Source organism: Carcharhinus amblyrhynchos, chromosome 20, assembly GCF_965287045.1.
Source record: "Carcharhinus amblyrhynchos chromosome 20, sCarAmb.v2.hapA, whole genome shotgun sequence".
NCBI lineage: Eukaryota > Metazoa > Chordata > Chondrichthyes > Carcharhiniformes > Carcharhinidae > Carcharhinus > Carcharhinus amblyrhynchos.
The window spans coordinates 13,261,423-13,275,273 of NC_137343.1; the positions used below are offsets into that span (position 1 = coordinate 13,261,423).

General features: G+C 43.9%; 1 protein-coding gene across 5 annotated transcripts in view; it reads right to left on the minus strand.

Annotated features, from left to right (window-relative positions):
* Positions 1-13,612, minus strand: part of acacb (acetyl-CoA carboxylase beta) — a 118,503-nt gene extending 104,891 nt beyond the window's left edge. For all 5 annotated transcript variants that reach the window (XR_013889040.1, XM_080208094.1, XM_080208093.1 and 2 more), the window contains exons 1-2: positions 13,107-13,612; positions 11,365-11,472 (exon numbers count right to left, since the gene is read on the minus strand). The gene's annotated coding sequence lies outside the window, so the exon portion shown is untranslated. The remainder of the gene's footprint in view (positions 1-11,364; positions 11,473-13,106) is intronic.
* Between the last annotated feature and the right edge of the window lie 239 nt (positions 13,613-13,851).

A 13,851-nucleotide genomic window follows, 5' to 3' on the forward strand; every position in this document is an offset into this window, starting at 1 on the left:
TTATAATATACAAGTAGGGAGTTTGATTAGATACCTTGCCATGAGCATGACAACATGAATAAGGTCCTCCAAGTTGATGCCTGAATAAAAAGTAGACTGTAGGTATTTTATACAATTAACACAGTCTGCTAAACTAGATTAAATGGGCCCCTATAAAAGTAAGCCTGATATAAGTATACCCATACTGAAATCCATTTTCGGTAACCTTAAGTTTTTTCAAAGGTTCTAACTCAAGATATGATAAATATATATATATTTTTATATATAGACAGGTTCCTGCCCAATAATGAGCAATTAGTGGTCAACTGGTGTTGCACACAGGGATTCAAACCCAAATGTTTTCTCACTGAGCAAAGATAGGGGGAATTAGGATATAGGAGGCAAAAAAATGGTTCAGCAGTGGAGAAGAGAAGAAGAAAACAGCAAAGTAGGGCTGGCATGGTGGCAGAGTGGTTAGCACTCCAGTTTCCTCCCACATTCAGAAAGATGTGCTGATTAGATGCATTGGCCATGCTAAATTCTCCCTCAGTACACCTGAACAGGCACCGGAGTGTGGTGACTGGGGGATTTTCATAGTAACTTTATTGCACTGTTAATGTAAGCCTATTTGTGACACTAATAAATAAACTTTAAACTAAAATGCTTCTCTTTGAAATGGAAGGATTGCAATGGGCCATGGTCCAATTTCTTCATACTTGGCGGGGAGTCATTTAGATTTTTGTGGGTAAATGGGAGTGGCATAATTGTCTCATTATGCAGAGCACTAGTGAGAGAGTGAGGACAGCAGCCCAGGGCAGGTTTTCACCTTCTTTTGGTGTGGCCTATTTGGATGAATGGATTAGGAAAGGTGACTAAGTTCCTGGGAGAAAGAGTTGGAGAGGGGGAAGGAGGTGAGTTGTGGGCAATTGCAGTGAGTTGCTTCTCAATCAATGAAAGGGACAAGACAAAGAGACTAGAGTCAACTATTGTGAACTGTGGAAAATTTGGAAGGGGCCAGAATGAGGGGAGGAAGAAAATGTTTCAAACAAATTGCTTAACAGACGGCTCAAGAACAATTCCAGTGCTTTACGGGTTTTGTCTTCTTTTAATTCCATAGCTGCATCAGAAACTACCTTAGATCAATGCTTTGGTGATTACTTCAACAGCTGGTACCACATTCTATCTATGTTGTAGATGGTTGCAAGGCAACTTTTCTATTTCCCTTTCACTCAGAGTGCATGATGATAGGAAAACAATCGATTGTGGGTTGGCTGAAACAGCCACTGTGCTTCACTCCTTCTGAGCTCAAGTTAATGCACCATGGGTCATCAGCAAAGATTACCCATGAAGGTGTACAGGTGAGTTCAATCGATCCCAAAATCAGCTGTTTTGGCCCCCAGTGTTTTTTTCCTGTAGTGTGAGGAAGAAACTTGAAAAATAAGAGATCATATTTGTCAATTTACAAATAATTCATAGCTGAAAACTTTCAATGTTCCATTACAATGAACCCTAAAAACAATAGCACTCTGCATTTTAAAGCACTTTTAATGGAGAAAAATATTCCAAGACAGAGGTTATGGCTACCGAGCTAAAGTAAATAATAGGCAGGCTGACATTTGGGCCTGATTTTACCAATAGGAGGGCATAAAACAGATCTGAGCCCGGAATCCTCATTCCAGCGTGCCCACTGCATGCGCAGACAAAAAAAGCAGAGAGGGTGGGGTGGGGGAATGAGCTGTGAGTGGACCCCCCTGGGAGGCAGCCACTCTCCAATCAGACCTCCCCTGGGAGGCAGCCTCCCCTGATTGGACCACCCCCCGGGAGGCAGCCCCCCCCCCCCCCCCCCCCCCAGGAGGCAGCCACCCCCCTCCCCCCGAGATTGGAACCCCCCACCGGGAGGCAGGCCCCCCCCACCCCCGCCCCGGCAAACCCCCCATCAGAAACCGGCACCCCCATGATCAGACCCACCGGGAGGCAGCCCCCCGCCACAATCAGACCTCCCCCCCCACCTCCACCGGAAAGCAAGCCCCACCCCCCCGCAACCCCCCACTCGGCAGAGCACACCTCCAACCTCCAACCTACCAGGTGGCACGGTAACACAGTGGTTAGCACTGCTGCTTCACAGCTCCAGGGACATGGGTTTGATTCCCTGCTCGGGTCACTGCCTGTGTGGAGATTGCACATTCTCCCTGTGTCTGCGTGGGTTTCCTCCACGTGTTCCAGTTTCCCCCCACAGTCCAAAGATGTGCGGGTTAGGTTAATTGGCCATGCTAAATTGCTCCTTAGTCCTGGGATGCATAGGTTATAGAGAATAGTGGGTAAAATATGTAGGGATATAGGGATAGGGCCTGGGTGGGATTGTGGTCGGTACAGACTTGATGGGCCAAATGGTCTCTTTCTGCACTGTAGGGTTTCTATGATTCTATGATACCTCAATCACTGCTCTCCCACCACCATCCTTCTGACAGGCAGTTGTTGGACAGCCTGCAGCACCTTCCTGGCCTTCCACTGGTGTCTGCCGGAGGACCGAGGGGTGGGTGGGCTCAGATGGATCTCTGGTTGGGGGTGGGTGGTGGAGGATAGGAGGTGGTGGAGGATGGGGGTTGGTGAAGGATGGGGGGCGGGGGGGTGGTGGGTGGAGGATGGGGGGGCGTGTGGAGGATGGGGGGGCACGTGGGAGGTTGGATTTGGGAGAATCTCCACCAACCCTCCCCAACCAGAGATCCATCTGAGCCCACCCCCCCCTCCTCCGGCAGACACCAGCAGAAGGCCAGGAAGATGCGGCAGGCTGTCCAACGACTGCAGGTCAGAAGGATGGTGAAGGGAGAGCAGCGATTGAGGTAGGTTGGAGGTGTGCTCTGCCAAGGGGGGGCCTGCCACCCAGGGGGGAGGGTGTCTGATCGTGGGGGGGTGCTGCCTCCCGGGGGGGGGGGGGTCTGATGTTGTTGGGGAGGGGGTGGTCTACCTCCCGGGGGGGCGGGGGGGGGCCCAATCCGGCGGCAGGGGGTGGGGGTGTTGGATCATGGGGAGGGCAGGTCTGCCACGACACTTAGTGGGGGGTCTGCGAAGGGTGTTTGAGGAGGATGGACTTCAGAGGTTCCCCTGCAGAATAGGAATCCACTTCGGATTTTTATTCTGCAGGTTGATAACAGCTCAGATCTGGAACGGACCCGAAGACAGTAAAGTGGGATTTGGCGGTAGATTTGGGCGCGTGGTTCATCGGGCCTCCGGATTGGGGCGCAGACTGGATCCACACACAAATCAGGTGTCGGTAAAGGTGTGATCTGCTCGAATTCGGGTGCAGATTGTGTTACAGGCCCGACGCCCAAATTTACCGCGATTTTGCACCCATTTTTGATAAAGTCGGGCCCAAAGTTTGTTCAGGGGTGGGGTTAGTCAAAGAAACAGTATTCTGGGGAACTACAGGGATATAGAGATATGAATGAATATAAAAACAGCAATAAAAAGTTGATTAAAAACATTGGAGGACTAACCATTAAGGCTGACCAGTGAGCAGGATTTGATATGGGAGAAAGATACCAGCAGAGCTGGAAGTTATAATAAGAGGCAGGAATGAGATGGTCTGAGGCAGGTGGACAGACAGGAGACACTACAGAGGACTCAAGAACAGTGCGAGCCTTCAACACTACATTCAAAGGCTCCTGAAAACTCCACAACTCCACCATTTATTTCCAGATACAACAGCAGGTCACATCTATGAAGCATCTCACTGGACAATACTCACCCAAGCAAGACACCTTGCTACAATCCTATTTAAGATCAGGAGTGGGGGTGTTCCCTGAAGATTGCACAATGTTCAACACCATTTGAAACTCCTCAGATGTTGAAGCAATCCTTGTCCAAAGGCAAGACCTACACAATATTCAGGCTTGGGCTGACAAGTGGCAAGTAACATTCATACCACACAAGTAGCAGACAATGATCGTCACCAAGAAGAGGGGATTTAGCCATTGTCCCTTGACATTCAATGGCATTAGCATCACTGAATCCATTACTAACAACATTTTGGGGATGCCACTGACTAGAAATTCAACTGGACTAGCCATATAAATATTGTGGTTATAAGAGCAGGTCAGAAGTTGGAAATCGTGCGCTGAGTAACTCACCTCCTGACTCACCAAATCTTGTTCACCGTCTACAAGGCACACGTCAGGAGTGTGATGGAATGCTCTCCACTTGCCTGGTGAGTGCAGCTCCAGCTGCTCAAGAAGCCTGGCAGGATCCGGGACAAAGCAGCCTGCTCGAATGGCACCCAATTCACAAACATTCACTCCCTCCACCACCAATGTGGTAACTGTGTATATCAATCACAAGATGCAATGCAACAACTCACCAAAGCTCCTTCAATGGCACTTTCCAAATCCATGACCACTACCTGACAAGGGCAGCAGACACACGAGAACACCACTGGGAAGCACCCCTCCCCAAGTCATTCACTATCCCGATTTGCAAAAATATCATCATTCCTTCAATGTTGTTGGGTCAAAATCCTGGCTTTCCCTCTTTACAGCACTGTAGTGCAGCGAAGCCAATGGACTACAGTGGTTCAAGAAGGCAATTCAGCACCACTTTTGCAAAGGGATGGGAAATAAATGCTGGCCTAGATCCCATGAATGAATTTTTAAAAGGTTCATTGTGTACAAGTACTTCTCCACTCCCAAGATAAATGAAAATGCCAGTTAGAGTGAAGTGGTACAATTTATGCCAAAGCTTCATGTAAAAGTTTTAAAGAACCAACAAAGGATAAAGTGTCAGTTACAAATAAAATCTTCCTTATTGCAAAATGCAGGTCCAAAGTCTCCTATATCAGAAGATATACAGTGTTAAATAACATAAGGCTGTTCCATTGAGCAAGTTCAATCACACATTGTGATTTTGATTTGATTTATTATTGTCACATGTATTAGTATACAATGAAAAGTATTGTTTTTTGCATGCTGTACAAAGCATACCATTCATTGCGAAGGAAACAAGAGAGTGCAGAATGTAGTGTTACAGTCATAGATAAGGGTACAGAGAAAAATCAACTTAGTATGAGGTAGGTCCATTCAAATGTCTGATAGCAGCAGGGAAGAAGCTGTTTTTGAGTCGGTTGGTACGTGACCTCAGACTTTATAATGGATAGAGTATATAATGGATATGGTGATTTTAGTTTAAAACAGCGAAGGAATTGTTTTACAACATCTTTCCATAATCAGAAAGTAAATGCAAGTGTTGCAAGCAGTTTTTAAGTTGTACCATTTTACTTCTAACTGGCTTAGAGCCAAGACCTAAAACTTCCACAGACAGATTCTTCAGATTATCAGATCTTTGCCTTAGAATACTCTCCCAAAACTAAGTTAATGTGTCTAAAATAATCATTTCCAGGATGTCCCTGTGACTAATTACGTTATATTGTGACCCATTCCAGAATAACATCGATGCTGTAGACGTGCCACATATATTGTTTCCCAGTTACTCACTTTTGCCTTGTCATAACTTATTTTTCTGTCCAATTTATGGCCATTCCCCCAGAGTGTAAAAGAGTGTAGGAAAAAGACAATGGGAAGGCAACAGAGCCAGGAAACAAGTGGAGAATAGCATGTCGATTCCCACCTCTGGCCCAAGGAGTGGTGGGAGGCATAGCTACTCTCCTTCAAGCAGCAGGTCGACTATAAATTCAACAAAAACTAACATTCTCTGAGGTGGTGTGGTGTTTTTCAGTCAGCTGGCAGGTCCCCCACGGTGGCTGGAACATGGAAGCACCCTCACAGTCGCAGACTGGAGTCCAGAACTCTGGCAATGTTTTAAAGCCTCTCGCAGCTGACTTACCTGAACGGTTATACGTGCACCCCCAGGGTGAAGTGGATCTCACCTCCACAATTAAATTGGCCACAGATTACTTTCTACGTTTTCAAAAGTCGTCAGCAGGCGCCTCCATCTTGAGGCTCTCTCTCTCTCTCACTCTCTCTCTGACACACAATGGCAGCTCCCACTCTGATGTTGGTGCTGCTGGACATCCTATTGGCCTTCTAACCTTGTGCAATCACTCACAATCCTTAACTGGACTACAAGTGTGATTCCCTGGACATTAACTGATCAACTTGTAAAAAATTGTGCCAGGTAATGTGGAGTCGCAAATTGGCAATGCACCCAATGCTGGGATCCAGCTATGTTGTGGATGTGCCGGCGTTGGACTGGGGTAAACACAGTAAAAAGTCTGACAACACCAAGTTTAAGTCCAATCGATTTATTTGATAGTAAACTCACAAACTTTCGGGGTTTGTTCCTTCGTCAGGTGAATGGACCTGACGAATTTACCTGAAGAAGGGACTAACCCGAAAGCTTGTGAGTTTACTATCAAATAAATCGGTTGGACTTAAACCTGGTGTTGTCAGACTTTTTACTATCCAGCTATGTGACAGAGGGAGAGAAGAGACACAAACATACAAATTAGGAGCAGGAGTAGCCCCTCAGGCCTGTTCCGCCATTCAATAAGATCATGGCTGATCTGTCTGGGACTTCAACATTTCTGCTTACAGATAACCTTTCACTCTTATCAATCAAGAATCTAGATAGTTCCTACCTTGAGGCTAAAGAAATCCGTGAGTTCCCCACACTTATTGCAGGTGAAGGAGAACAGGGTGAAAGCTGGCACAGCAGCTGGTTCAAGATTTGGCATACTACATTCTCTTCCTGCTGGTACACTATTGGAATTTGAAATTGGATTTTACAAGGAACCCAATACTAACACTATGAAGCTGTTATAACATTACCTTCCTTTTAAAAGACATGAACTGTACAGATATCCGTTTTCACAAGGAGTACCACGCACGAGAAAATTGATTCCTTCAATGGAGACCAAACATTTTGCACTAGAGAAAGGGAACAAATCGCTTTACATCGCAACTAACAATCATTAACTGTCCCAGCACTATATCAATATTAGAAAGCTACCATTGTTGATTTTGGTTTACTGATTAGCACAAGGACATCACTAGAAACTAGAGGACGATTAAACTAGAGTGGTTACAAAATCAGCAGCAGCACTGTAATTATTTAGATAAAACATTCACAGAGCCATTCACACAGAGGCCATTTGGTCCATTGAGTCCATACAAGCTCTTTAACCAGTCAGTCACATTCCCTCACTCAATCCTTATAGCTCTGCAAGTTTAGTTCCTTCAAATGCCAATCTGGTTTCATTTTGAAATAGATTGCTTCCGCTTCCACCACCTTCCTCAGCAGAGCATGCCAAATCATTAGGCAGCAAGTCGTAAAAAAAAGTTCTTCCTCAAAGCATCTCTTGCCTAAAACCTTGCATCCATGTCCCCGAATTCCTCCACCATAAAAGGGGCAGCTTTCCCTCATCTACCTTATCCAAACCTGTCATAATCATTTATACCTCTATTAAACCTCCCTCGGTCCAAAGTGAACAATCCTGAAGTCCGCAACTGATCTTGTGACTAATGTTCCCCATCCCTGAATCATTCTGGTAAATGTCCTCTGCATGCTCTCAAGGACCCACACATCCTTTCTGAAGTGTGGCAACTAGAACTGAATACGATACTCAAGTTGCGATCTAAATAGCGTTTAATGTAGATTCAGTATAACTACCCTGATTTTGTACTTGGTACTTCTGATGGTGAAGCCAAGATCTCATAAATAAGTCTAGAGAAATAGAACTAGTTTAGGACTAATTTCCATTTTGCAAATTCATAGAATCATAGAATCCCTACAGTAGAAGGACGCCTGCACTGACACCTATCCCACCCAGGCCCTATCCCTGTAACCCCACTATTTACCCTGCTAATCCCCTTGACACTAAGGGGCAATTTATCATTGCCAATCCACCTAACACGCACATCTTTAGACTGTGGGTGGAAACCGGAACACCCGGAGGAAAGCCTACAAACTCTACACAGGCAGTGAGCCGAGACTGGAATCAAATCCGGGTCCCTGGTGCTGTGAGGCAGCAGTGTTAACCACTGTGCCACGATGCCACATCCACAGAAACTTCCTGCCAAAGTTACTTTCTGTCTCATATGTTTCAATACTCAGAGATTTGAAAGGTTTCCCTACCTTTCTGGTCAGGACTAAAACAGTGAGGCTAAGCAACTGAAGTATTTCTAAATACTGAAGGCTGGAATAACGCTGAAGCAAAATCTATCATTTTCAGTTATTCTCCAGATGTGGGTGATGCTAGCAAAGCTGCACTTATTGCCCATTTCTAACTGGCATGGGGTGGTGGCGATGGACCTTATCTTTGAGCTGTAGTCCTTGCAGTGATGGTAATCCCACAATGTTCTTAGAGAATTTTGGGATTTTTGACCCAGTGGTCATGAAGGGGCAGCAGGATTTGTCCAGGGCAGGATAGTGTGTCACTTGAAGGAGAAATTGTAAGCAATGTCATTCTTATGAACTTAAAGTTTGTTTATTAGACACAAGTCGGCTTACATTAACACTGCAATGAAGTGACTGTGAAAATCATCTAGTCGCCATACTTCGGCGCCTGTTCAGGTACATTGAGGGAGAATTTAGCATGGCCAATTGTTGCTCTTGGTGATAAAAGGTTAGGAAGGAAGGAGGTGCTGTCTCCATGGTGAGTTGGTATTATGCATCTTTGGGTATTGCATGCTGCAGCCATGCTATGCTGTGCAGTGGAGAGAACGGATATTCAGTTCAGGGGTACTTATTAAGCCACCTGGTGTATCCTGGATGGTGTTGAGCTTTCTGAATGTTGATGCCACTACACCCATGAAAGCAAACGTTGAATATTCCATTCTGATCCTGACTTGAGTCTTCTAGCTGGTCGAGAATCATTGAAGACTCAAGAAGCAAATCATTCGTCGCATCGTACAAAACTCCAACATCTGTCCCACACTTGTAGTTAAAGTTAATGAGGCTGGGTCTTGTTTATTTTCCAGAAAACTTTCATTCTGAATTGGATGCTAATGTTGCTGACAGTTGAACCTGTGACAATGGACCCACATAGGGGTGAAATCAGTGACAAGGGGACACAGTTGTGCAAAAGGCCAAAGACAATGGACTTGATTTTCCAAATATTTAATAGGAAAAAAATTAAATCTCCATCAGGCCGCTCAATAACAGAGAAGCAGCATAACAACAAAATGATTGTGGGGCATTTGAAATAGGCGATGGATGTTTAGTTGTGTTGCCAGTACATGAAGAACATTGTCATGTCTTCAGATTGTACCGCCAATGGGTTGTACAGAACAAGCTGCACCACACCAACTCACCAAGGTTCCTTTGACAACTCTTTCCAGACCCATGACCTCAATCATCTAGAAGACCAAAGATGAATGCATGGGAACACCGCTAGCTGTAAGTTCCCCTCCAAGTCATGCAGCATTTTGACTTAGGAATACATCACTATTCCTTCACAGCCACTGAATCAAAATCGTGGAACTTGTTTTTCCAGCAGTACTTCAGTAGCAAGCACTAAAATGACCAACTTCACAAAGTAAAGGTTTAATAAAGAAACTTCATTACAACATCATTTGGGCCACGCCCTGGGCCACAAATAGTCCCCACAGCTGCTTTCTATTTATACCAGGTTAGCTGACTACTTTGCCATTGGTTACACTGTCTACTGGGTCATCTGGTCACCTGACGCTCACAGCATATCATCATTGGTTGCATTATAAGAGAACTCACTCCCAAAAAGCAATATTGGGCCCTGAATTTTTCACCCTCACACTTCATCCTGCCCTGAATCAAGATTGAAGCTAAAATGTAATAGCCATCTGGCCAGTCAGCCCACCCGTTGACCGTAAAAGTAGACATGCCACATAAGATTGCTTTCAAGTGGTCCCTTATCGTGCTAACTTACCTATTAGATTGTCGGTGGGCGCACTTCTGACTCTCATGTGCACCCACTGATGGAAATATTGTGCAAGTATGCAATAATGTCGCACACCCACCCAATCAACATAAAATTCTTACCTTGATGTACCTATAAACCTGGACGATAGCAATTCAGTAAAAAGTCTGACAACACCAGGTTTTAGTCCAACCGATTTATTTGATAGTAAACACACAAGCTTTCAGGTTAGTCCCTTCGTCAGGTGAATGGAGAGTTCTGGCCTCAGACATCTCGATTCACCTGACGAAGGGACTAACCCGAAAGCTTGTGCGTTTATTATCAAATAAATCGGTTGGACTAAAACCTGGTGTTGTCAGACTTTTTACTGTGTTTACCCCAGTCCAATGCCGGCACATCCACATCATGATAGCAATTCAAACAGGCACCAACACTTTCTTAAGAGCAATCATGGATAGGTAATAAATGCTGGCATTGCCAAAGTGCTCACATTTCATGAAGAAATTTTAAAGAAGAGACCATTGATTGGAGGCCTATCAATGAAAATATCCAGTTCAAATTTTGATTTGATTTGACACCCAGTTTACTTAGCTGTAATCTCGTCTTGAGCTGTAGTAGTAAAGAATCTCAGTCTCACTAAAAGTTGGTGGAGGGAAGGGTACAATAATGATGTTTTTTTAAATCCAATGTTCCACTCATGATTACTGTCCAGTGACTCCTGCTGAAAATTGTGTGAAACAAGATCTGGGCTTAGCTGTGTTATTTCTCACATCACTTAAGATGATGAGAGCAAAGTGCCAGGCTTTGATAGCTGAACATAAGACATGATCCTCTGGAGAAAAATATCCAACAAAAAGACACTTTAATTTACCCAAAACTGGATGAGACCTTTTGGATAAATCATAGAATCTATAGTGCAGAAGGAGACCATTTGGCCCATTGAACCTGCACCAACAACAATCCCATCCAGGTCCCATCCCTCTAACCCCTCATATTTACAGTCCAATTTCCTCAGACACTAAGGGGCAATTTATCATAGTCAGCCAACCTAACCCGCATATTTTTGGACTGTGGAAAGAAACCTGAGAACCCAGAGAAAACCCACACAGACATGGGGAGAATGCACAAATTCCAAATAATCACCCGAGACTGGAATTGAACCCAGGTCCTTAGCACTGTGAGACAGCAGTGCTAACCACTGGGCCACCATGTCACCCAAAATTTGTCACAATGTATAGGTTGACTTCAAAGCAAAATAAAAAATGGCATATTTGTTTCCATCAGGCATTAAGGACCCAAACAAACAAATACACATTTTCACTGGAAGAGAAGTTTATACCAAAGAATTGTTTTCAACAAAGCTAGCAAGTAAGGAACAGCCTTTTAATAAGCATTGGGATCTCATTAAAGCACACATACTTTGCTAAACCAAAACTATTTTTCATATTTGCAAATCAAATGGCAATTGCAAATTCTTCATTAGCAAATTGCACAACTAACTTTTTACTTCATCCCATCTCCCTCCAGATAAATATGCTCACCTTGTCTGCCACTATCATAAAGTCAGTTCAAACTTTCAGAAATTGGTGAACCTTTGCTGGACTGACATACTCCCAAGGGATCTCCTTTTCAAACAAATGTCTTCCATTCTTTAAAAGGAATACAGCAAGTTATTCCAGACCATATTTTATTCATACAAACAAATAAAAATAGACATTGTGGGCCAACAAGTTTAGACATTTATTCACAGTTATCAGATGATTTTAGATTTTCCCTCAATTCTGGGAATATCAGTTTGGTCATTTATGCAATCAAGCTCAGAAACTGTGCTTTGAATCCAGGAAAAATGGGAAAATGTGGGAAAGATGGATAAAGAGTCACCCTTTACGGCCACAAGCATTCCCCCTTCCCAGTGATTTCATTCTCAAAGGAGCAGAACAGAAGAATGCAAGTTCTTCTCAAGTCACGCACCATCCTGACTTGGACATGGTTTATCACCAAGTCATTCCAAGTCATTCACCATCCGGACTTGGAAATGTATCACATTTCTTCACTGTCACCGGATTAAAATACTGGAACTCCCTCTCTCACGGCACTGTGGGTGTGCCTACACTTTGGGGACTGCAGCGGTTCAAGACGGTGGTCCACCACTTTTTGAAGGGCAACTAGAGATGGGCAATAAATGCTGGCCTAACCAGCGATGCCACGTCCCATAAATTAATTTTGAAAAATATCCTGGAATTCCCTACTGAAAAAGAACCTAATGGACAGGATTATTAGTGGCATCCGCCTGAGTGCAAACTGAGGGCCGGGAGCTCTGTAGAGGGGGCAGCAGCTCTGCAGACAGGGATGATCAGCGAGCTGATCAGGAGGTCTCCCAGTTGATCAGGGTGCCTGCACAATGGTAACCCAAGCAGTTTCCAGCTGGCTTCACCAGCGAGTTTAGGCTCCGCTTCCCATTCTGTCCTCAAAAGTGGCAGAATGCCATAAAATTGCATTTTCAAACTCGCCCAAAAAACAGATCTCAAACTCTCATTTTCTCACCCATTTGGCACTTAGATCACATCCTAAGTTTTTTGTAGTATTTAAAGTTAGATCAGAATTTATTTTTCCCAGCTTTCTCCCAATCTCTAGAGGGCACTGACTCAGTGGCTCTCATTGAGGTGTGCTTTCAGAGGCAGCCTCATACATGATGCATAATACACAGTAAGTAATTCAGTCACACAAAGGACATCAGAGTAAAACTCCATATCTGCAAGGTGCAGTTTCATACTAAGTCATGCCTTTATTCACAGGATATTGGAGATAAAGAAAAGAAATAGCATGTGTTTATTGATGCCTTTCCTGACCTCTGGATGTCCCAAAGCAGTGTGTCACTAATGAATCATTATTTTGGAAATGTAGTCATTGTTGTAGCATAAGGAAATATGCCCATTAATTTGTACTCCATAAAGTCTAGGAATAGCAATGGGTTCAGTGCATTAATGACAAATGCACATATTCTATTAATCAACAGATCAATTCAAAACTGTACGCCCTTGCATTCCACTTTTTAAGCCTTTGGCTACATTAACCTCTAACAAACATTATTCAAAGATAGTGACAAGAAAGAGCGGATCAGTTTAAAATGATGGAATCAATTTGCAACAAAGGCAAAATATAGAATCACTTGAAGAAGTGTTTACAACATTTTAAACTGGCAACTGTCCAGCATTTACCATAAGAGTTGTTTAACTCAGAAAAATACATGCTTTGCACACAGAAAAGTTAAAACCAAACTCACCTCCTCAGATGCTGAAACCATGCAGAAGGTAGATTATTGTTCTGTGCCATGGAAGAACTCAACTCACATTTCTGTTTCCAGTGAAGTCCTTGGATTAACTTTTATTAGTTCCCACCCCTTCCAGCACTAAGTCCAAAGGGCAAATACAGTTGTGGAACAACATTCTGATTTCTAGCTTGCCAACCCCTTGTAAGAAGCACGAGATGACGGCTGCAATGAGCTTTGCAAGTTACAGTATCCAAATTCACTCCAGCAAATGCGGGCTCATCAACATCTACACGGGACTTTGTAAGCTCTAGCTAGTTGAAGCAACTTCCTTCAACTTCCCTTTACTAACATATCTTGAATTCCCAACAATTAAAAGGGCCCCTTATAACTTCGGAAAAGGAATCTTCAAGCACACAGCACACTAGAGAGAAAAACAAAGTTTAAGCCAGCTGCAGTAACCTGATCCTTTCCCACTGTTGCCAAATTTAACTTCTCCTGATTTACAGCAGTTATCAGCAAACCACAGACAAAATTGTGATAAAACAAGGACACTGCTAAGCTTGTAGGCGGACCCAGTGTTCAAGAGGAATTTCCTGTGTTAGCCAACATGAAATGCTAGATTGAAAATGTAATCAGCTGACTAGGGAACAGATTTGCAGTTATGTAGCACTGTTCACAACTACTGGATACCCCAAAGCACTTTACAGCTACACTAATGGCCATGTCTTCAGGGCTCCCCACCATCAGATTTGATAGA